This window comes from Eulemur rufifrons, chromosome 17 (assembly GCF_041146395.1).
Source record: "Eulemur rufifrons isolate Redbay chromosome 17, OSU_ERuf_1, whole genome shotgun sequence".
Taxonomy (NCBI): Eukaryota; Metazoa; Chordata; class Mammalia; order Primates; family Lemuridae; genus Eulemur; species Eulemur rufifrons.
In genome coordinates, this window is record NC_090999.1 from 56,244,831 (window position 1) to 56,270,100 (window position 25,270).

The following is a 25,270-nucleotide window of genomic DNA, read 5'->3' on the forward strand; positions in this document are numbered from 1 at the left end:
TGGGCCTGGATGCCTGTATGTTTGTAGATGCTGAGACACAAATTGAAGCAGTTCCCATCTGATGTTTGTGTCGTAGGCTGCTGAAAATGTGATGGAATCAGAAGTTTGAAAAGAGTAGAAGGTATCATGCATCTGCAGTGAACAGAAGGTTGCTGCCTAGAAAAACATAGAAAAAAGATTGAGGGAAAGCACCAAGAGCCCAGCTGAGTTGGAAGACAAGAATGGATAGTGGCAACATGTACCCAACCACGTATCTGGTCAGAGCTCAACAGTTGGGGTGTGTGGGCACGCAGCAGATGGCTGGATCCAGGCTTGTGGTTTTAGCAGATAGGTGTGGTGAGGCTCGACAGAGCGAAGGAGTGACACCTGACTGCTTCAGATTTTTTAAAAAATGCGTAATATATATATATATAGCTTATTGAATTTTACAGTCTTAGGTTATATATTTTTTGTAATTATGCAAAAATTACAAACCCAGTGAAATGTTCTTTCAGAGAATATTGCAGTTCTTCAGTTGACAGCAGAGGACAAACTAAAAGATAGAATTTGGCTGCTGTATATAAATAATGCAGCACATCATGATGGCAACAGTTAGTCCATCAATTCCTGTCAAGAACACAAACTCACACCGACTTTATAAAAACAATCAGGTGCTCCAAAGAAGATGAAATTCAGTGCCATGTCCAAAAGTGGAAGTTTCACAGCACCTTCTTATTTAGATCCTAAATTGTGAATTCTGCCTTTTTTAGGTGTAAAGCTGGTCAGACACAATGTAAAAATAACCTCCAAAGAAAACAAATTGAACATAAATCGGTTAACTTGATCACTTTATAAGCAAAATAACCTAAACGAAGAATAGAACATTTTATCAATCACTAGATAACCTGGTTTATCAGTATTTCAGGCAGAAAGAATATGTAATGTTAAAATTATGGAAAAAAATTGCAAAGCCTAATTTTGTGTTTTATTCAGAATCTTGTTTAAAAAGTCATAATTTAAGATAGCAGTAGAATGACTTAGTTTCAAATTATAAATTCCTTCGTAAAAGCTGAAGGGATGGGTATCTTTTACTGCTTTAAGTGTAGCCCCAACTATTTTTTGCCAGGATTTCAAGTAGCTAATCACCTAATTGCATCATTATAAACTGTGTCACTGAACTTGACCATAAATGTTTATCCACTTGGTGGCTGGACAGGGTAAACACATCACAAAAATTAAAAGTGGTACTCTTCCAACTAAAAATAGCTAAGAGACACCCAATTAATTTAAAGAATGGAAGTCATATTTAAAAAGTCATATTTAGATCTTAATAAAATTTTCTAAAAAGTGAATGATTTCCTATTCACCCTTTACAGCAAGGTTTTCACATGAAGATGATACTTTATAAAAGAGCTGATGCATGTTCTAATTCCAAAGAATCCCTAAAATTTCATAAATTAAACCTTTTTATCTACAGCCACAACAGTCTTAGGGAGCAGAAACATAAAACACTTTGATAGGGCAGCCCTTTGAAGACATGCTTACTGATAAACATGAGAACAAATGAGTTCTTTAATTCTTTTAACAAACATAAAATCTGTTATTCAGATTTAATGGCTATATGGGTAATGTATTTTCCTAATGTAAGGAGTTTCTGACAAGAAAAGACAACAGAGCAATTAACTCAGTGGAAGTCAGAAATTATGGGTGTTCTTGCTGTCTTCTTGGTTCTCAACAGGTGTCAGGTTATTGCTGTTCACACTCCAATTTGCATCTTTATAGGGGACAACCTGATTTCCAGGAGGGAAGAAAAGTGCCCTTTCTTCAGGACTTTTTAAAAGAACTCCATTTAGAATATTAGTGCATTTATACTAAGTAGACAAGGGAAATATTTAGGAAGTGGGACTCTGTTACTCCTCTTGCCTATCAAAGTAGTATATTGAGTCCATAATTTGAAGTCAAAAAATCTAGATTTGAGTGCTGACAAATCAATACTCTGGGGCTCCGTGTAAGGCCTTACTCATATTCAGTTTCTGTATCCCTTCTGTCATTTTTGTGATGGTTTGGTACCCATCAGATCCTTTGCATCACTGAACCAGCCATGAAATGAATGGCAAGGGTTTTCAAGTAGCTCTAGCCCAAAGCTCAGAACCCAGCATCAGTTTATCTCTGCTATTATCAGGCTGTAACATTATTTCCCTTTCTCTTTTCTCACTGTTTAAATTACTCTCTATACGATTTTGTCAATTCTCAAATAAGGGGTGGTATGAGTGCAGTTAAGAATCATCTGGGGTTAAGGCTTCAAATTACATGATCGCTTGGGTGATATCCCTATCCATGTAGCTGTTTTGACACAACCGTCTTGGCAAAGAACTAATAATGATGGAGCTACCTCCTATCTTCCCAGAGTTGGTGGACCAAAACAACCACTTGAAACACATATATATATAAATCTTCTTTTCCATCTTCCCCTCTCTCCATTCCTATAACTCACAAAAACTATCTTTCAGCCTGAAATCACACAAACTGTTTCTGAATTTTTTTCTGGTACAAATTACCTACTCCCACAAATTCTCAAATTTCATATACCCGTAGATTCTTCTATTCCAACATTCAGCCTGTCTATTAGAACATTTTATTATTTTTTAGTTATATTAATCATTTTTTTTTTGCTTTCTTATGTGCTGAACAGTATACTAAGTGTTTGAGCAGTTTCACATTTAATCCTTATAATATCCCAATGGGAAACTTTGCTGATATTGTTATTAAGCCTCATTTAACCTATGGAAAAATAAAATTTACTACATTTGCAGAATTTACACAAAGGCGTAGAATAACGAATGGCAAAAGTGGGATTCACACACAACATGGCTTCAGAAGTGAGAAACTGTGTGTTGGTATGGTTTCCCTTGCCTCAATTATTCTTCACCGTCTCTCTTTACCTCTTCACTATCTTCATCTTTTCAAGTTCTTTTTATTCTCTGCCTGGTGGCCAAATATTTAGTATTGTTGTGTATTGCCCACCATTCTCATCCTTTGAAAAACTTAGGCTTCTTGGACTAATCCTCCCATCATTTGCGTATCTGATCCTCCATTTGCTGAAATAGGAATAATTCTGGGTTTTAGTCTGCAGCTAACATGGCTATGTCCCTTAGTATGATGCTTTATCCTCTTAATGTGGTTAATTCTTAATATTGCTGAAAGCAAGGGCAAGCATATGACAATAGGGCAGATACTAGAGCACATATGCTATGTTGATATACTGAATCCTTATGAGTTTTATTTAAGTATTATAAAGAGAACCCATCTATTACTTCCAATCTTACTTGGAAATTTTTAAGAATGACCCCAGCGTATGAATCATCATTTGAGTCGAAGGTGACAAGTCCTAGAATAATATTTGGTCCACAGTAGTTTCAATATGCATCCAGGCAAGAAATCTCACACATATATGTGAATGCTTTCCTCTCAAAAGAAAGACTAGATGACAACAAACAATCACATGAAAATGACAAAATACCTATAATAGAAACAGAGCTTGTGGAGGCTGACGTAGTGCATCTCAGCAATAATTTGGCTAGAAATATTATCATTCAATAATGATCCAATTCCACGCCAGATGCACATCAATCGATCACTAAAGTGGGGCCATCACTAGAAGTAATGAACAATTCCTGAACTATGTGGCTTACGATTGGCCTTTTTTTTTTTTTTTAGCTGTGAATGATACTTTAAGCAACAAGGTCAATTGTGAGATTTCTCTGTGCAAACAACAATCCTTTCTGAATCTATCTAATATTTACAAAAATACCATTATAGCCAGTTCACTCATGAGTATAAATGGTTCATCATTGAAAATTAAAGAGCATTTAGATTTAAAATAATATAGTAAGAATTTCAGACATAGATATCAGTATCATTGTAATGATGTGATCTACTTTTTTCAACTACACTTTGAGTATTAAGTTATTAGTATTAACTTAATTTATGTTGAACACAAAGCTGCTCTAATCATAAAGTTTTCCTCTTAGGTTTTTATATAACAATAACAATACCACCTCTATTTTATTGAGCATTTATAATGATTTAAGTACTTTTATTATTAGAAAAAAATTTAAGAAAATTTTCTATATGCACAGGATTTAAACCCTGGCAATATAATTCAGAAACCTACACCACTTCATATTTCAGTGGAACACCATTTTAAAATTCGATACTTTTTTAATTCTAAAAATAATTTATGTTCATCATAAATAGTTCAGATAATACAGTAACAGAGAAAGGAGAAAGCCCAAGTTATCTATAATCCCATCCCTTAGCCATATCATTACTCATTTTAATTATACACCACAAATTTTTTCTCTGTTTTGCTCTATTCATTCTAATCAATATTTTCACTATAAAAGAAAAAAGATATAGCTCTCTTAAAAAGTTATTACACGAACTTTAAATACCCCCTTCCCTTCTTTTCATTCCCTCACCCTCCATGTAGCCACAGTTAGCTCTTTCTTTTGTATCCTTTCTGAAAATTTACATATAAATACTCTCTTATGTGTGTTTTCCACAAATGGGCAGAAATAACACACTTCCATATCAAATTCTTTTTGCTTTGCACTATGTCTCAGAGATTGTCAGCATAAAGCCATTTCATTTTTCTTAGCAAATATATGGTATCCAAAAATATGAGTATGCCGTTATGTATATGAAGTCCCATACCACTGGAAATTTAGAAGGTTTCAAATTTTTTTCATGTTACAAAGTATTATCAATCGGTCACTCTAGTATAAACATCTTTGAGAACTTTTACTTCTGCTGGAAATATAACCTTAAAAGTAGATATATGCTTCCAAAAATTTTATTAATACTAATTTCCTTCAAGAAATATTATCCTGGCCGGGCGCGGTGGCTCACGCCTGTAATCCTAGCACTCTGGGAGGCCGAGGTGGGCGGATCGTTTGAGCTCAGGAGTTCGAGACCAGCCTGAGCAAGAGCGAGACCCCATCTCTACTAAAAATAGAAAGAAATTATATGGACAGCTAAAAATATATATAGAAAAAATTAGCCGGGCATGGTGGCGCATGCCTGTAGTCCCAGCTACTCGGGAGGCTGAGACAGGAGGATCGCTTGAGCTCAGGAGTTTGAGGTTGCTGTGAGCTAGGCTGACGCCACGGCACTCACTCTAGCCTGGGCAACAGAGTGAGACTCTGTCAAAAAAAAAAAAAAATAAAAAAATAAAAAAAAATAAAAAAAAAAAAAAGAAATATTATCCTAATGTATAAGACTGCTAATATTGTATCAATTTTCCTTATGGTTGCTGTCATTGGGTTAGAACTGTTTCCAAATTAATTTATATTAGTGTAAGCAATATGTATATATAAGATTTCAGTTCCTCCTCAATAGCCATTCACAAGGTTGGTTCTAACAAGATGAACTCTGTGTTCTTGTTACCTGGAAAGAAACAATAAAGGATGATCTGCTTTATTGCCTAACTAATCTAATAGATACACAAATTTGGGGACTCTTAAAGCTTTTCATTTTTTTGAGATAGATTCTCACTCTGTTGCCCAGACTAGAGTGCAGTGGTATCATCATAGCTTACTGCAGCATCAAACTCATGGGATCAAGCAATCCCCTGGCCTCAGCCTTCTGAATGTCTGGGACTAGAGCTGGGACTAGAGCTGGGACTACAGGTGCACACCACCAGACCCAGCTAATTTTTAATTTTTATTAATTTTTTTGTAGAGATGGGGCCTTGCTATTGCCCAGGTAAGTCTTAAATTCCAGGCCTCCCAAAGTGCGAGGATTACAGGTGTGAGGACCATCCCCAGCCTAAAGCTTTAATTCTATTCTGAACATGGGCCCCAAAGTTAATACGATTGTTTGGCCATTTTCCCAGACCTAGAGTTAGTAAACTCAAGAAACATATCAGTAGACACACCAAGGAGTCTCCAAATGTCCTGGCCTGCCATCATCCCTCCTCAAGCCTCTCCACCTTAAGCTTGGGATATCTTTTTACAGGAGGAGATGAGAATTTGTGAGCATAGGATTACTACATAAATGCTGCTGGAACTTGTCAAATCTTTTGTTAAATGAAAAAGCAGTATATGCTCTATGATCTCTCTCTAGAGTTAAACAGAGAAAGGAAAATCTAGAAGGATATACTCAAAATGATTAACAGGGGTTATCACTAGATAACAAGGTCACAGGAGTATTCAAATATTCTTCATTACATTTATTTTTATTTTGTAATGTTTCCTACAATTAAATGCACTGCTTTTTGTAATAAAATTTTAATTCAAAAAACTCACAACATTTAAAAATCCAACTAGCAACTAGGTAAAAGCAGAAATGATAACTACCAAGGTTGAATTGAAAGAAACAGAGGTTAGTAAGTATCATGATGGGCCATGAATGTTTAATATTTCTTAATGTAGAGAATACTAAAAATGTGATCTTCAGGAACCCAGCACATTCTCATCAAACACATATCACAGGTGTAAACTATCAAGGTCCATCTTAGCTGTTAAACTCATAAGCCTAAGGATATACAGATATTTGTCACCAAATATGCTGATATTGTTTGCTTACCTTACATGGCGTATTTGTCAACCTATAACACCTCTTTGATAAAATTAATACATAACTCAATTCTAACACAATTTTTATTTTCATTGATATGTATCCTGAGAGGTTACATTTTTATTTGTTTTATTTAATTCTACTTAACTTTAAAATTTAATAGTAATACTAACATTAACATCCATAAAAATTAACCATTAAGAACTAATTATATGCCAAGCATTGTCCTAAGCACTTTATAAATATTATTTCATATAAGCCTCATAATAATCACGGATGCTACTATCATCACCATTTTTATAATTAGAAAAAACAGTTAATAAAAAGTACAGTTCAGTAGCACATTCATGATTTCACATCTAACAAGTAATACAACCTATAATCAACCCCATAAATCTGACTTCTTATTCTCTGATCTAGAGCCTTACAGAAAAAATGAAGAGATATCCACGGAGTAGGCAGAAATGAAAGTATTATAGAAACGTAAGTAATGATGTGGATCATATAGATAGCCAAAACCTAAAAAAATTCCTAGTCATTCATACGTGCCACCATTCATTCGAAGAACATTTATTGTGCTCCTACTAGATTCAAGGTACAAGGTTAATTAGTATAAGAGTTAAGCCACAAAATTATGACACAGTCCTGGTCCACCCAATTTATTCTTTAACTGTATCTAGACAATTTAAAATTCACCTTTTCTGAGTCTTTCTAAAAGAAGAGAAATAGACAAAATTAATTCCATTTGAAATACCACTTTATTAATATGTATTTTAATATGGAATTAGATGTGAAATTAGAATGCCCCATTTAACTGTCACTTAAAGTGGGAACTTAGTTTATTACACAAGGAAAACTAATGCCAATGTTCAGAGGATCCCTTATGAATGATTTATGTGCCTTTGATATTCCCCATGAAGCCCCTAGTCACTGATATGTTGTAAGCTTGTAAGCTACTGAGATTTAGTTTACCTCTGGAAAAGAAAATCTATTTTATGTTCACATAAAACCTGAAGGAGCTCAGGAAATTTCACCCCAAAATATGACTCCTTGGTATAAAGAATATTTTGAATTAAAGGCCATTCAAGATCAAAAAGCATTGGAGGGGGCTTTCCCTCCATCTGCATTAACTGGACTGACCAATCGAAAGATCAAAAGGGGCAATTGACTTTCTTTTCTCTCCCTGTTATCTCAATGTATTGCAGAAAGGAAGATCAAGAATGCAATCAGACCTGGCCCAAATCATTTAAATATAATACCTGTCTCCCAGCTTAGTTTAATTTGCTCAGGTTAATTTAATTTGCAGAGAATCACTTACAAGTCAATCTATTTCCCCCATTCATTTATCCTCCCTAGAACTATTGGCTCCCCCTAAATAGAATTACCTCTACTGCTCATCTTCCCCTCCCCTCCAAAAGGACATGTATAAAAATATCTGAACTTCACTGGCATACTGAGTAATCGCTCTGTGATTCTCCCCATGTGCATGGTGAATAAACCTTTCTCTTAGTAATCTGCCTTACTCGTGAGTTGATCTTTCAGCGAACTTTTAGGGGAAAGGGCAAGTTTCCCTCCCCCCCTTCAATCTCCTTATCAAGTTTTCCACTTTGATTAATTAAATTATGTCTCATGCTTTTTAAGGCAATTACTTAATTACAAAATCAGCTACAATCTAATACTATCGGGAACAAAATTCAATTTTCGTAACTTTATTGGCATGATAAAATCTAGAAGCATTTCCAGGGTCAACACAGAAACTCCTCAGGCAGGGTGGCATAATTGACGGCAGTCAAGGAAATTACAGACCACATGCTCAATTGTGGAATGATTCAGCTTTGGATACTCTGCTACTACTATTTTCTGAGAAGATTTTCTTGGAGTTTTTCTTGTTAACGACTTAAATTTTAAAAGTTTTGTTTTTTTCTTTAACAAAAAAGAAAATCTAGAACACTTTATAATTTACATTGTTTAAGGACATGGAGTTAAAAGCTCAAGAGACATCCAAGCATATGGCAAAAACAATACTCCCATTTAGGTTAGCCTTTGTAGGTTTTCATGTAACTTCTTTATTTTTTGACGTAAAGAAGGAAATATATTTAATAATTATTTTGGGGTTTGAAACTAAACATACTGGTTTTCTGTAAGGACTGAAAATCAATTAAAAATCTGGAAACAGATGAAATCAATTTGAATCCACAATCTTCTAGTTACCATCTAGGTAAATTTTTCCAAATCCACATCATTTATTGAACCTCATTGTCCTAATATGTAAAGTAGAAATGATAATTATAACTACATCACCAACCTACACATAATTGTCATAAAAATCACAGTGAAAACATATGAAGTTTCTTTTTAATTGTTAGAATGTTTTCACTTATTTTTCAAAGATTTATTGACATTAATAATTTATTGAACATTTTCTGCATACCAGAAAGCATATCAAGTAACTATATATATACATATATGGAACTATGCATATATACACACATATATTAATATAATCTCATTTAATATGCAAAATACACATATGAGGTTGGCATTATTATCAGCATTTCACAAGTGAAGGAACTGAGGTTTAACAGGTAAAGAATCTTGCCCAATAAACACAACTTATAAAAGGTATAATGGAATTTCAAACACCAGACTAACTGAACTATGGGATGTTCTGTGGCTAGAATGCCGATTGTTCTGAAACTCTAAAGAACTCAAACTTGAACATTTTGAGAATAGTAATTGTTGTCTGAACATGTCTTTAGAACAGCACTATGAAAATCATAATCATTTTAGCAAATATAAAATGGAAGAATGCATTAATTTCTTTTCTGGAAGTTGTCACTATGGATGTCCTGATTATTACTTCCTAAAGAAAATGGAGTGTATCATTACCACGTTGTGTCAACATTGTTTCATTATTTCAGAAATGTACTGACTTCCAGAAGTTCAGAGGTGGCTTTGGAGTGGCTAGTGGCTCAAACTCTGTTTCTCCACAGTTCTCTTGGCTTTGTTTGTTTCCAATACTTGGGTAGGATCAGAAGAGTTTCTTATACAATACTAAAAAGACCAAAGCAGTGATAGGATTCACAACCACACCCCAGGATACCCAGAAGAAGAGAGAGAGACTCTAATAAAGCACACTTTAGTAAGGGCAAGAAAATTTCTTTCCCAGAAGACTTGGAAAATTTCTCCTCACTACTCATTGGCCCTCAATGTACACATGCACATTCCCGATGCAATTCTGATCCTTAAGGTGCTGATGGGCTTAAGCCTGATTTTCTGAATCACTCATTCTGCCAAAGAAGAGAGCTTTCCTTTTAAAACAATTTGGCCCACTTGTAGGATACAGCAACATAAATCTGCTAATGATAAACTCAGTCAAACTCCTGAGTTCAAACCTAGCTTTCTAACATATTTGAATAAGTCATTTGACCTCTCTGTGCTTCATTTCCACATGTAAAAAGTGATGATAATGTGATGAGAATTAAAGCAGTTAATATTCATAAAATGCTTTAAAATGTACCTAACACGTAAAATAAGTATTACTTAAATAGTGTTAAATAAATCCATAAAATCTATTTGAATATTGAGAAACACAGCATTGTCACAGTGTCCTAAAATTTCTAAACCGCACATTTTTTGTTTTAGAGTTGCATATTTATGCAAACTGCAAGCCTTGCCATTAATTTCTATTTTTCTTTCGTAGAGGTTTCTGCATACTCCTTACATACACGGCAAGGTCAGCACCATGGTTTGTCTATTTCCCGTGGTGCTGCATTCTTTCAAGCCTCTAAATAGTTCTACCTCCCCTCTCTCTGTATTTCCATTCCTGTATAATGTAGGAAGAGGTTAGGCCACTTTGTTTCCTGCCTGCACAATTATTTCTTGATTATAATCCTAACAATACTTAATGGTTAATGCTTGATTGTCAAAATTAGGCCAAGATCTCAATAACAGAGAAGAACTGACCTATTTTTCCACAGAACCATGCCTTCTGTGTTCGACGTACATCTACTTAACCTACGATTGCTATATTTCTGATTTGAAAAGTATATTTGAATTTAAATATGCTAAAATATTTTAATATCAGGTTTACTCCTCAACATTTAACCTCTGTATACACCATTTTCCAGTAATATTGTAGATCAATTTTTACAAATAGTAAGAGATGATTTTCAGCAGTGCATGAAAGAATATTTTATGTATTTATTTTAGTATTCATTAGAAAAATGAAACCTGTATATGAAATCCACTTTATGGATATTATTGGTAATTTTATTTAACTACGATGTGAGATAATTTAATGAAAATATTAGTTTTTATTTTAAATGATGGTAAATGGATATAGTAAAATTCTGGCTATCATAACAAATGACTGATTTTTGTAAACACTATCCACCAATACAAAGCAACAACGATAATTACACACACACATACACACATGTACACACATAAAAGAGACCTTCAGAGCACAATAGATATCAGACTGGTAATAATAAAGAATTTATTGCATTTATAGCAATTTAATTATTTCAGTGTATGGTTATAAATGTATATTTCATTTTCAATCTCAAAAAATAACCCTTTGACTTAGTATACTATATATCCATAAAATTTCAGAGATAAAGAGAACCACAGAGACTGTATAATCCATCTCCTTTGCTTTTTAAATGTTTAAAAGGAGGTCTAGAAAGATGGTGGTAAGTCACCCAGCCAGGTGGTGGCATATTTTGAATTGGAATCTTAATGTCTTGATTCCCAAGCCAGTGCTTGTCAGTTTGTAGTTGTTTTTACTGTACCACACCACCTACTCCATAGTTATTCTTACTTTAGGAGTAAAAAAAACTGTGGCTCTGGTGTTAATGAGTTTCAATGTGTCAAGCCCCACTATATTTCTTCTGTCAGACCACAAAGATGAGAATGTGACAAAATCAATTTTCCGATTTGCATACAGTGGAGCTTTTTTACTGTCAAATGCATAAAATAATTGATTTTCACTAAAATCTTGTACCAGTTTTTGATTTCCTACCTAAACCACTCTCATTTAAAATAGTCCATTCTGATAGCAGCACAAGAAGAAAATCAGAGGTAGGTAGCTATATAAAACATATTAACATACTCTTAACAATCAATCTCAATTACATATAATTTGTTGGTTTTATTTACAAATTGAATTCTCATTGAATGTTCTTCTGTTATTTCCAACTGAATTGGTTTTAGTGTAGGATATCTGTGTTGGATTTTAAAGAACTCTCTGTGAGTTCTTTAATTTTATTCCTAAGGTAATCTAAGCAGGTGATAATCTAAAACACTTGTAGCTCAAATAAGTGATTAAAGGAGCATCATTATTCACAGACAGTGGATATGAGAGGATTGGAACAACCAGGCAAACATATTAACTGAGTCCCTAGAGGGAGGCAGTGGATGATTTTGACAAATTCATGCTCCGAAACAAAGATACGATGGGTAAAATGCAAAAGTAAATCTTAAGCATCAACATTTTTCTTGTCAAATAGATCTATTAACACCAGTTCAGGGCCTCATTATGGAAAGACTGAACTACTTTTTATTCATTGGATTTATAGATTTGCTGGAGGGAGGTTTTCCAGTTTGCATTTTTCATTGCATGACTATTCAGTAAGTTTTCCTCTTGTATTGTCAGGGATCTCTCTTTCTTACTGCTCTGAGCCTTTCAAAGCCATCCTAGAGTCATTTACTGTTTTCCTTCCTACACACTTGCTGGTGCCTTCATGAGCTGGACTTTGCCATCTCATCCTACCTGTGAGATTCTTTTGTTGGCTGCTTATTTATATGCATCTGTATGTAGAACTTTGAGTTTGCTTAAACTTACGCAGGGAATCCCCAAATGAGAAATATGGGCCAGTTTTAGGAGATTGTAGTGTGGGCGTGTGTCTAAATTTACAGTCAGATGAATTTTAGAAAATATTTACATTTTTAGCTTATGAATTTTGAACACAGATTCAAGATGTGTTTTCAGAATTGTCAGTTCCAGTGGTTAACTCTCCCCATATACAGTACTTAATCTCTATGCTTTAATTGCTTTTCTGTAACTTTTTAATCATTTCCTTCAAAATCTGTCAACATGAAAGTATTCGTTTTTTGATCTGTTTGTTTTGTGTGCCAATGTCTTCACTTCCTCCTCGCCATGACTTTGACAAGGGGATCCTAGAAATACCATAAAGCTGAGTTGCTGGCCAAGAGAAGGGAGGTCAGACACACCTCATCATGGCCCCTTCCCTTCTTGGAGATGCCTTTTGTAATTCATTTACAGGCCTGAGGCTACGCAAGACAAACCTGCAGGTCCTCAATTTATATAACAAATCACTTGTGTCTGGGTATACAGGCCTGTGGCTTGTCCCTGATTAATAGACATCCTTATCCTAACTTAAAACATTCCAACTCTTTAGATAAAGCTTTTTTTCTTTAACCAATTACAAATTAAACAGTCTTTTTTTAATTTCAGAAATATTAACTTATCCAGTGAGTCCACTATTACTTCTTAGATTTTAATGTTATCTTAAGAACTAACTTTTCTCCATGAAATTAAAAGGATTAGTGCATAACATATTTGCCCTGCTGAAATGCCTTTGCATAGATAAATGCAAATCTATTGACTCCTCTCTTGGAGGAGCAAGGATTCTCCATCTTGTCTCCTACTGTTCTCTTTGAGATTTCCGACAGGGTGTGGCTAATGATAGTTCCTATCCATGTTTCCGGCCGCTCTCCAGACCAAGCAAAGGAGAGTATCTTGTAATTTAAGGGATACAGGCTTTAAATCCAGATCAACTTCTTTTCATAACTCAGGCTCTACCACTTTTAGCTTTGCTACCTTGGGAAAAGCCTTCTCTGCCTCAGTTTCTTCTCCATTCCTAAATTGGGATTCCTAAGTGAGATAACAGGATAATGCATGTAAAGTCGCAAGCACAATGCCTGGGATATAATGGTATCCAATGGCTATAAATTTCCCACCTCTTTTCTCCTTTCTCATGAAAGAAAATGTATTCAAGTCCTGTGCTAGAATAAAGGGTATTATGTCCAACTTTCTTCAGTAAGAAGGAATAATTTAAATATATATGGAAAATCACATCAAAACACTGTCTTAACTATTAGTAAATCCAAGCAATAAAAGAAAACCTACACTCTTCTTTGAGAAGTTTCCTTAGCATTCAACTGACATGCTAAAAGCAGATTACATATAATTTCCTCAGGAATCCTATAAAATAGATTAGCATAAATACTGTAATCTGCATTCTACATATGCATTCTTTATTTGTACCTGATGGTATTTGCAGAGATTACGATCACTGGATGCTGCTAAACCTACAATGTCTGTTGCTTTATGAACAGATTATGCTATATACTGTGCATATCTTAAAATTGTTCCTTTTTTATTTGTAGTCAAAGCTACTATTTGCAGAGCATTTTGCCATTTGTAACCTTGCCTCTCGGACTCTAATTTGGATGGATGCTTTGGTCTGAAAAAATGTTTGCCCTTCCCTTTTGCTTCACCTTGTCCTCTTCTTACTATTGTGACCCACTTCTCACAGCGAAATCATAGGGCAGAAGCTTCTCTAAGATATTTCTTCTACTCTCTCTGCTGACACTTTTCCTTTTTTTAACTCCCATTCCAAAATTGTTTGAACACTTTACTGCTACACATTCTCCCCAGACACCCAAGAATTCTGTACTAAAATAAGCATCCCTTTATTGCCAATGGACTGATACACTCCAGTGCTTAATCCCTGGGGTCTCTTTGCTGCTATTTAATGTACCACCGCTCAAGAATTGCTGTTGTCCAGTTTTCACAGAAGAATGGAAGTTGAACATTTCCTTTGCTTTATGGTGCTTGACGCTTTGGCCACACTTGCTTTTCATTCCTCCCACGTGACTTGTATCACTGAAGGGCAATGGAGGAGTAAAAGAAAGGCAAAATGTAATGTTTCTGTGTCTCTGCTCTCTAGAAAATGCCTAACAAAGAATTGTTTCCTTGCGGTGTCCCCAGACACATGTCCCTCATTGCCCTTCCCTTTCCTTCACCTTTTCTAAGCAGAAAGGAGTGTCAATTAGAAATGCAAAGGAGGATAACAATAGCAACTCCCAATGTTCCTACCAGGCAGGATGAGAACATGAATACCCAAGTAATATGTGGTATGCTACAAAGGCAAGGATCTGGGGTTCACAGACCTATGTTCAAAAGCCAGCTTTACCAAACGTGATATGTATAACTTTGTACTGATTCATTATTTTCTCTAGGGTTCAGTTTCATCTCCTTGAAATTGATGTACTTAAATAAGATAACGATCATCTAGCAGCATTCATTCAATGGTGGCTATTTTACTAGTAAGTGCTAATGATTCAGCTTCTCTGCAGTGTTCTCTGTACATTGTCATTCTGCCTGTCTGTATGTTTTTTCCTAGCACACTGCATTTCTATGGCTACTACATTATGATATCATCTTTTCCTCACTTGTGAGCAAAACATATTTTTTTCTGCAAAAATATTTTTTTCTATCACTTTTTCATACCATGACTATTGGCATTGCACCGTGATTAAGAATGTGAGCCCTGGAATTGGATCCTTATCAAAGACTTTGTGACTTTGGGAAAAAAAAAATCACTTAAAATCTGTGCTTTGATGATCACTTCTGTAAAGAAGAAAAATCTAAGCACCTAAATCACGAGGTCACTGTGAAAGTTAAATAAGTTACCATTTGCAAAGCCCCAAGAATAGTGGCTGGCACATAGTAAGTGTTCAATAAATGACCACTAATATAAGCAAATACTAATTTTCCATGATCTATTTATGGAATTTGATGTGTTTTCTAAACTCTAACGTGTTACATTTTTCTTATCAGTCCTTTCTCATTCAACTCTAATTCTTACCTTTACTTTGATCAACAGAATTCAAATATTACTTTCAATATTTTGATATTGCATGCATGCTAACATCTAAATCAGTTTAAAGCAGAATAATTTGGCTACAGAGGAGGGTGGGACATATTCTGTCTGACATCCCTTCATCCCCAAGTACATTATTCAATACCTTGTGAATGCCTTTAGCAAACCACATTCTCTTTCAGTAATGTGCAGTCCACTCTAATGCATTTTAGAGCTCACTTAAATTTGACTCATGTTTTCATCTTATCCTGATGCCATAATCCACATAAAGCACTCAGCAAAGTATCTAATCAGTGCTTAAAAATGTTAGCTGTTAATATGGTCTGTGGGTGACATCTGTGATCACAGTGTGGAAATGGCAAGTGCACATTTTGTCTTTTTCTGCATGAGCAGTTGTGTGTACACACTTGACTCCAGCTTATTCTTTTCTGATTACGACAAGCAGACACTCTAATCCCAGCTCTGAGAATAAGGAACTATAACCCTAGGCAGTCCAAACACTTTTTTAAATTATGAGATGGTTGACGAATACAAAGAACTATGAAGAATAATATAATGAATAACCATGTGTCTACCACCTAACTTTGCCAAATTTTAGCATTTTCATCTTTTATTTCCCTTTTTTAAAGAAACAAAGCATTAAAGACATAGTTGTAAGTCTATGTGAATGCCTCTTTGATTCCATTCTTTTCCCTTGCTCCTTCTTCAGAAGTCATTAGTATAATGTTATATGTATCATTTTATGATTTATACTTTTACCACATAAGTATGTATCCATACAAATCTAGAGTTCTATTTTACTCTATAAATTTTACATATTTTATCATACTGAATATATCCTTCCATATTTTGCTTTTTTCTTAAAACAATGTTTTTGAAATTTATCCATGTTTACCCACAAAACTCCAATTCATACATTTTAATTGCTTTATAATATTCTATTGTATAAATATATCATAATTTACTTACCTATTCTGTTTATAGATATTTGGGATTTAAGTTTTTTGTTTTTTACTATTACATTTTAATGTTTTTCCTTATACACCATGAAAATTTCTTTAGGATATATATAACTGGAGGTGGAGCGGCTGCATCAAATAATATATATTTACTAAACGATTCTCATATCACTCTCCAAGCAGTGGTACCTACTTATAGTTCCACTACCAGTGGTTGAGTCTTTACTATTCCACATTCTAGCCAACACTTAGTATTGTCAGGCTTTTTATTCTCTGTAAATCAATAGATATAGTATCATATTACTTCATTATTTTAGTTCGCATTTCCCTGATTACTGTTCAGTTTTCTTTTGTTTAAATTGAGGAAAATAGAATCTCTAGTTAAGTATCTAATATTTTATTCAGTGAAAGTCTTTCTGTTATTTATTTTTGAGTGTTTCACATACTGTTTGATAAACTAATACATATAGATTATATTTTATCAATGAATTTGTTCTTGGGATTACCTAATCAAGCATGATGTATGAAAGATAAAAGAGTACTTTTATAAAATAAACTGCATCTAATTTTTCATTATTTTTTTTAACCAACATGTTACTCTGAAAGAAGGCTGGTAAAATTTGCATTAAGCTAATGTGTTCAGTATTCGTATATAAGATCAAATATAGAGTATAAGAAACATATAAAAGAACTAACTACAAATGCCCACTAAGCAAGGCTACAGTTTATTCCCAATTATGCCATCCCCTATTGGTAGCTAATAAATGGCTGCTCATGACACAATAATCATAACATCATGGTGATAATCATTATAATAATTATAAGGTCAGTTAACTATTCATGTTTATGAGTTAGGCTCAGAAACCGCTGCGATTATTATGGTTGACTGCTCCTTTTTAAATGCACAATTTTCTTCATCCTAACTCCACTTTTATTCCATAAGAACAAATCAAGATAACTCTGAATTTGCTGAGGTATCTTTAAGAGCTCCTATTTTTAAAGCTAAGTGTGACTCTCGTTTTTTTTCTACAAAGGCCATTTTAAACTAAGCCAGACTACAGCTATAAACCTTCAGCAGTGCACCATCGACTCTAAAAAAATAATCTCAATTATTTAGAACTGCATACAAATCTTTGTCCACATTTCTTTCTTTTCTTGTTTTTTTTTTTTTTTTCTCATCTGAGAAAGGGTCTACTTCTGTCACCCCAGGCTGGAGTACAGTGTCATCATCAGAGTTCACTGTAATCTTGAACTCCCGGCCTCAGGAATCCTCTAGCCTCAGCCTCCCAAATTGCTGGGGTTACAGGCATGAGCCACTCTGGCCCCGCATTTCTAACCATATTGAGCTACTACTTGAAATTCACAGATCTTTCTCAATGTCTCATCATCATTCTTCTGTGCCACAATGCATTATTTCTTCTGGAAAGGAATATATTTAACTTTTTACATATATTCCTAGTTTCCTAGCATATATTTCTAGTTTTCTTTCTATATCTCAGGACATTTTTTCTGTATCTTCTTTGCCTGCTAGATATCTCAATTCAAATGTCTCTATGGCATCACAAATTAATTATATTTAAAATTGAACATACGCTCCCTCTAACCATGCCCCAAAACTCCTCAGTGAAGAGCACACAACTCATCTAGTTGCACAAAACAGGACCTTGTAGAGGAGCCCCTTCCTCCTTCACCGCCAGAATTCAGTCTATCACCAAATTCTTTTCACACTCTACCTCCTAAGACGTCCTGGTATCTACTCCCTTCCTTCCACTTCCACTCTCAACACCATCATCGAGCTTCACTTGTTTACTTTCACTGCTCCCTCGGCCAACAATCCCTGCCCCAACCCCTTTTACTTTTCTTGTTATGTTGTTTTAATTTGCATTTCTGTGATTTGTAAATCAATACAGAGATCAAATATCTTTTCACATTCATTGGCTATTTGGGTGGTTTAATGTGACTATATTTAAAACAAAATGCATAGTCAATATTTGTAGATGGTCTATATGTATATGTTTATTCTGTAGTTAGCATCATTTAGTCTTCATCTCTCATTCGTGGACTGACACTTCCAAGTCCCAGCTGCCTTCCTTGCCCACCCTCCAAACCCATTTATGGTATGGCAACGCCTCCTAGAACCCCCATGGCATTTCTCCTATGGCATTGCTAGTACACCCACACACTGGATCTGTTTACTGGTCCCCCCCTTCCATATTGGACCCAGCAATCTTGAAGGACAAAGGTCCATCCTTCATCACTTTATTGCCAGCACCTGCATGCTACACAGGGCCATCATTAATATTCAAAAATATTTGCTGCAAGAATTAACTATAATCAATATAGCAAGATGCAAATTTCCAAGGAAAACAGTATTGGGGTTACTGGGTTGCTTTTCCTTTTTTGTTGCTTTTGACTAAATAATGTTTCTGCTTGATATAACAATAATGTTAATTTCCAAAAGTCTTCAAATACTTTGGTCTTAGCGCCAAAATTAAGAGCAATGCAATAAAAACAAAAGACTTGAGGAATTCAAAAACCAAAGCACATATTTGGAAACAGACACTACAGAATATTGCTGTAACACTACTTTTGTTTTCAGTATAACAAAGAAAACACTATCCCATTCCTTCTTGAAAGATATATTTTTTTGATTGGTAGCTAAGTATCAGTTACCATCCAGAAAACAATGAGAAAAAAATCTATAAAAACTATTATTTTCAGTGACATTCTGTATACCAGAGAAAGCTCTGTGATGGGTTGAAATTTAGTTTAACAAACAAACTGAACAGCTGTCACAAGAAGTCAATACTTACAAGAATGTTTCCAAAGGCACACATAAATGAAATTGTGTTAAACAGCACTAAGATTAGAGTATATTTAAAGTATATACATAAATCTGCATAACAGTGAATTTGAACATTCCTGAATAAGTGGCCCCTTTTTAAGTGTCCCCAAAATTGTGAACCCTCAGGTAACCTGAGTTGAACTTTTAATATTCATTGATTCCAAGGAAAAGCTTAATGATAAAATGCTACCATTAAGTAACCTAAATTTATATTTTCTAATCCCAACAAATACATGTGTTTATATGAACCACATTATATACAAGTGTGTAAACTATATTATTTATTTAGCCTGCAAATGCTACTTTACCTACATATAGATTTGGTAATATGAAGCCAATTGGCAGCTACTGGTATCTCATGTATAAGAAACATTGCTGGTTAGAAAGCAGGGACCATGTTTTTGGAGACTTTGCATGGCTTGTGCCTAGCACAGTGTCTGGCATATAGTAGGTATGCAATAAATGGCCAACTGAATGAACCAAAACAATTTATCTTTACAATATAAAACTAGTGTTCATATTACCTGAGACAAAATACATTCATAAAAGGAAACCATAATAAAAAGACAAGCTTTTGTCAGACCGGGGCTTCTAGGTTGCTGAAAATAAATTCACATGTAGCTACGAAGACGTTTGGCCCCACTTGGTATGCATGGCCGCACTTCCAGTGATAGCGGCTGCTTTCTCCATGGATTTAATGAAGGGGAGTGATGGACTGTGGAAGGCCTCAGATAGAAAGTCTTTACAGAAAAAGTGTCAGGGTGACTGTTCTGTCAGTGGCATGAGGAATCCAGTAGCACTGATTAATTTCAGTGCCAGTGCTTTATATGGAAATAGGGAGATACACAGAGCACAGAATTGCAATTATGTTACACATGTAGTTCTTTTCACCTGTTTGAACATTATTGCTAGCGGCTAGAATCTCAACCTATATGATTCCATGGGAATTTTTTCCATGGATTTACCTAAGATGAAACTCTGGTCCTGTATCTTTAAATTCTTGCTTTAGCTCTAGGCTTACTGTGAACTCCATAGTCAAGCTGCATAAATATTCCTGAGCTTTTGCTTTGTGCGCCAAGCCCTCTTGAGAATAGCATAGGCAGTAGATTGCCGTTAAGGATTTTAAAAATGTTTTTAATGCTGTGATATCATGTATTTTCACAAAAACTGATGTGTGCTTTAGCTTGCTGCACTCCCTCCATGCTATGCATGTATTATAGATGTAAGAGATAGTAGGGAGTAACAGTGCCTGCCCCTAATTTAAAAGAAAATGACACAGTGGTCCACATGAAAGAACAGAAGATTTATTAATGAAAAACAGAATAAATAAAATACTCTCCGAAGTATAAAAAAGACTATTCAGCAATAAATCTTGCAGGACAGGCTGATATGCAGTGCTTATGGTCTTATCAAACCTATACTGAAGGAAGTCAGTAGATAGCTATACTATGAATCAAGACAACATATTTAGCATATACTCTGGGTGCGTTTGTTTTTCTATTTTGTTAAATTTAAGCCAGGGCCCCACAACATTATACAAGTCATTGAATTCTTTATATAAGGGACCTTGATTGTACTTTTTGTGTACTTTATAAGTAGTTAGGTTAAATAGGGCTATAGAATACATGGAATAATGTAGAGCTGATTTGTTCTTTCTGAAGGTTTCAGATACAATGCTTTCTCTATTCATGATTTTTCTTCTGCCCTCATAAAATGAAGCCCTGCACTTCAGGTTAGAATTAATTAGGCTGATCCTCAGCTGCTCAGCGTTCAGCGTTCCCAGCAGGGCAGCTTGTACACGCCTGCTCTCCCCATTGGGGTTTTAGGCTGAACTCCGGGAATGCTGCCCACCCTTTAGGCCAGACACAGGGTCTCAGCCATGCCAGTGCAGACGGCTAGAGACGACTGTAAAAACCTACTTCACGGTTTAGATAACATTCACTAGTGCTCTTCCGAAAACAATCCTCTACCTAAGATGTCTGTGGCGAAAAAATAACCCTAGTAATGAGGGAGAAAGGAAGGTAGCCACGAAATTAAAGGCATAGAGACTTTTGGTTGGTGAATGATGTAATAGATGCATATGTTTTATGAATTGTAGAGTTCTACTGAGTTAAGCCTGTGTTTATCCATTTGCCTTATTTCTATAATTTACATATAGTTATCTAACTTCTAAATAAAAGGTGCTACTTTGATTATTTATAGAAGAATGAGAGCTTATTTTTGGATGTAATAAGATATGTGACATTATTTTAAAAGGAGAACTTATTATTAAGAATGTAAGATAGGCTGGTTGCAGTGCCTCATGCCTATAATCCCAGAATTTTGGGAGGCCAAGGCAGGGAGGATTGCTTGAGGCCAGGAGTCAAGAGCAGCCTGGGCAACACAGAGAGACCCTGGCACTATAAAAAATAAAAATAAAAATAAATTAGCTGGGCATGGTGGTGCACAGCTGTAGTCCCAGGTACTCAGGAGGCTGAGGCTGGAGGAACACTTGATTCTACGAGTTCAAGGCTGCAGTGAGCTAAGATCACACCACTGCACCCCAGCCTCAGTGATGGAGTAACATAATGTTTCTTAAAAAATAAAGATAAAAATCAAAATAAAAAGAATGTAAAATGTGGATGTTTAACTTCCAAAGGTCTTGGCCTTCTCTACAGCGTATCTCCAGATCATCATGATCAGCATTAGCAGAACTGAGTTAATAAAAATGAAGAAGAAACAATACTGCTTTTTAGATCCTGAATATTGTGATATTAAATTTGGAGGTCAAATTGGCATTTAAATATTTGTCAAAATGATTGCTAATGGTGTTTGGAATGCAGGTTGAATTTTGAAATTAATCAACAGAATTACACAGGTTAATAAATAGTATGGATTAAAACGCAAGAATTTCTGTGCCAGAGAAGGACACATGCACAGGCCTGGTTTTTATATGATCATACAAGAAAATGAAGCAAATCCTTTGAAATTAAAAACACTGCTTAATATAACTGTCAATCCTTAGCCCTCCTCTTCCTTGACCAGTCAGCAGAATTTAACACAGCTGAGCACTGCCTACTCTGTAAAATATTTTCTTTACTTGGTCTCCAATATACTTTTTCCCTGGTTTCTCTATCCTTCTTAACAGGCTCTTCCTCTTCCTAACTCTTAATTTTAGAATGCCCCAGGGCTCAGTCCCTGGACTTCTTGTCTTTTCTGTCTATACTCTCCTTCTGTGGTATCAGTCTCCTGGCTTTAAATACCATCTATAGATGATGACTCAACATTTTTATCTCCGGTTTGATACATGCCCTAAAACTCCAGATTTATATGTACAAACTCACTTGGATGACTAATGGTAATCTCAAATTTAACATTTCTAAACTACTGATCATTTCCTCAGACCTATTTTCCCTTGCTGTCTTTCTCATCTCAGTTAATGTTAACTTGATTCTTCCAGTTCAGTCCAAAGCCTTAGAGGCATCTGTGACTCATTACTTTGTTTCATTCCCACATCCTCTCTGTCAGCAGTTCCTGTTGGCTCTCCCTTCAAAATACATCCAGGATGTGACCACGTCTCACCCTGCACTTCTAACACTGGAGTTCAATCTATAATCCTCTTTTGCCTTGATGACTGCAGTAACCTCTTAACTAGTTTCTTTGCTTTTACTCTTGACCCTTTCAGTATTTTTCTCAACAGGTCAGCAAGAGTGATTTTGTTAAAACATGTCAGATTATGTTACACCTTTGGTTAAAATTCTCAGTATAAGGGATGGCATTCCAAACTACAGCAGGTCATTCTGGACTGAGCTCATGCACTGGGCCCCAACAGATGAGACCAAACCAAAATGGAGTCACTCATGTTAAATGTGACACAATCAAATTAAAACTTTAAGGGAGCAGATAGAGCTGCAAACAGACCAGGTTTGTTTTTTTTTTCTCATAAAAAAAAAAAGAGAGAGAGAGATTGCAGCATAATATGGAAGCCCCCTCTGCTCTAACTCTTACAAGAAAATAACCTTGTTCCCACCTTACCAAACCCACTTTCTGCCATTTCCCAGTGGTATCTGAGACCAAATGAGCACATCTACAATGGTGACAGAGTGACATCAATGCCTGAAGTTTTGAGAGCTTGATGAAAAGGGGAAAATTGTTAATAAGTTTAGCCTAATGCTGCCTCCTTACCTATTTTAAGTTTGGCCAAAAGGTTTCTCTGTACATAGTGAACTGTAACCTAACTAAATGTGTAAAAAGCTTATAACCTACTTTTGTATCAATCACCAACTTTTGGCCAATCATGAGCGGTCAACTGTGCTAATCGAGTTCAAATAAGGCAACTGCCAAGGTGTCATAAACCAGCTGTTTCTATACCTCACGTCCATATTCTGCATGTCACTTTCTTCTTTCTGTCCATAAATCCTGTCCAACCACGAGGCAGCACCGGAGTCTCTCTGGTTTTGAGGGTTGCCTGACTGGCGAATCATTCTTTGCTCAGTTAAACTCTGATAAATTTAATTTATCTAAAGTTCTTCTTTTAACACCTTCTTGATAGTATCCATTCCTTTTTTTCCTTTTTCTCCTTCCATCCCTTTAACTAATCTCTGTAGGTGTTCTTTCTGATGTTATTTGCTTACCAGAAACAAACAGGTTTACTGAAGTTATTAATAATTATTTCAGATACTTCTAACTTTTAAGTTAAGAAATTGCTTAAGCACTAAAATACATTGAGGAAATGAAAACCTTAATAAGTGTGTTGTATACTCTTCCACTGAAATATTCTGTCAATCTTAAGTAATCTCATTTTAATACCCTAGTGCCTAATAAAAAGACTTAAAAACATACTCCTCCTGCTGTCTAAATAATACATTGAGGAAGATGTTTTAGGGGACCTCTCAGATCCTCCTTCAGGAACAAAGCATTAATTTCCCAAGCCAAGAGTGTTGGCTCCTGAAAGCTCACAAGTTAGTTCCTACCTGCTAATTCTCCTGACCAAGAAAGCTGCCTCATCAATATCCAGTGACTGGTTGATACCAGGGTACAAAAGCACAAGCCCCTCTTTGCCTCAATGCCAGACAACTGGGAAAAGCCATTCTCATGATACCATCTGAGACCTCTTTTAAAACTTCAACACAGTGAACCTCTCCATCTTCCCAGGCCCTCTTTCCTTACTCTATTCTTCCTGCACATAAATCTGTATTTCAGATTCTGGTGCCTGGGAAACCTCATCTAGACCTATGTCATCTCTAATACTTAGGATACTGAGAATCTATGCTATTGAAAGTTAGCAGAATATGCTGCCCTCAAATATGCCACTTAGGCATGAAGATTATTTTGAGCTAAAGGCATTTGAAAAACAGTAGATGTAAAGGAGATAGTCCGACCTCCTCTTTTCTCCCTGTACAAGGAGAAAAGAAGTATTCTTGTTACAAGAGACAGAGAGTAGAGGCTGAAAAATATCTGTACAGATAACTTTTATTAAGTAACTTTTATCTTCCTTATCCTCCCCATACATTTTAGTTACTTTTCTAAAACTTTCACTCTTTGTTCAACCTACTACATAAGCATTCAAGTTTTGCCATGTTTGGTGGACTTCACTTTCTTTTTTATTTTCCTTTTTTTCCTTTTTTTTTGTTTGAGACATAGTCTCTCTCTGTTGCCCAGGCTAGAGTGCTGTGGCATCAGCCTAGCTCACAGCAACCTCAAACTCCTGAGCTCAAGCGATTCTCCTGCCTCAGCCTCACGAGTAGTTGGCACTACAGGTGTGCACCACCACACCCAGCTAATTTTTTCTATTTTTAGTTGTTCCACTAATTTCTTTCTATTTTTAGTAGAGACAGGGTCTTCGCTCTTGCTGAGGTTGGTCTTGAACTCCTGACCTCAAGCGATCCTGCTACCTTGGCCTCCCAGAGTGCTAGGATTACAGGTGTAAGCCACCATGCCTGGCCAAGGGGGCCTTCATTTTATTGTGGAGATTTCCAGGTACATGTAATATAAAATCTATATGCTTTTCTCCT

At 35.5% G+C, this 25,270-nt stretch overlaps 1 protein-coding gene across 2 annotated transcripts in view; it reads right to left on the reverse strand.

Moving 5' to 3' along the window:
- EDIL3 (EGF like repeats and discoidin domains 3) overlaps nt 1-25,270 on the reverse strand; it is a 391,875-nt gene that overhangs the window by 281,303 nt on the left and 85,302 nt on the right. The gene's annotated exons all lie outside the window — the stretch shown is intronic.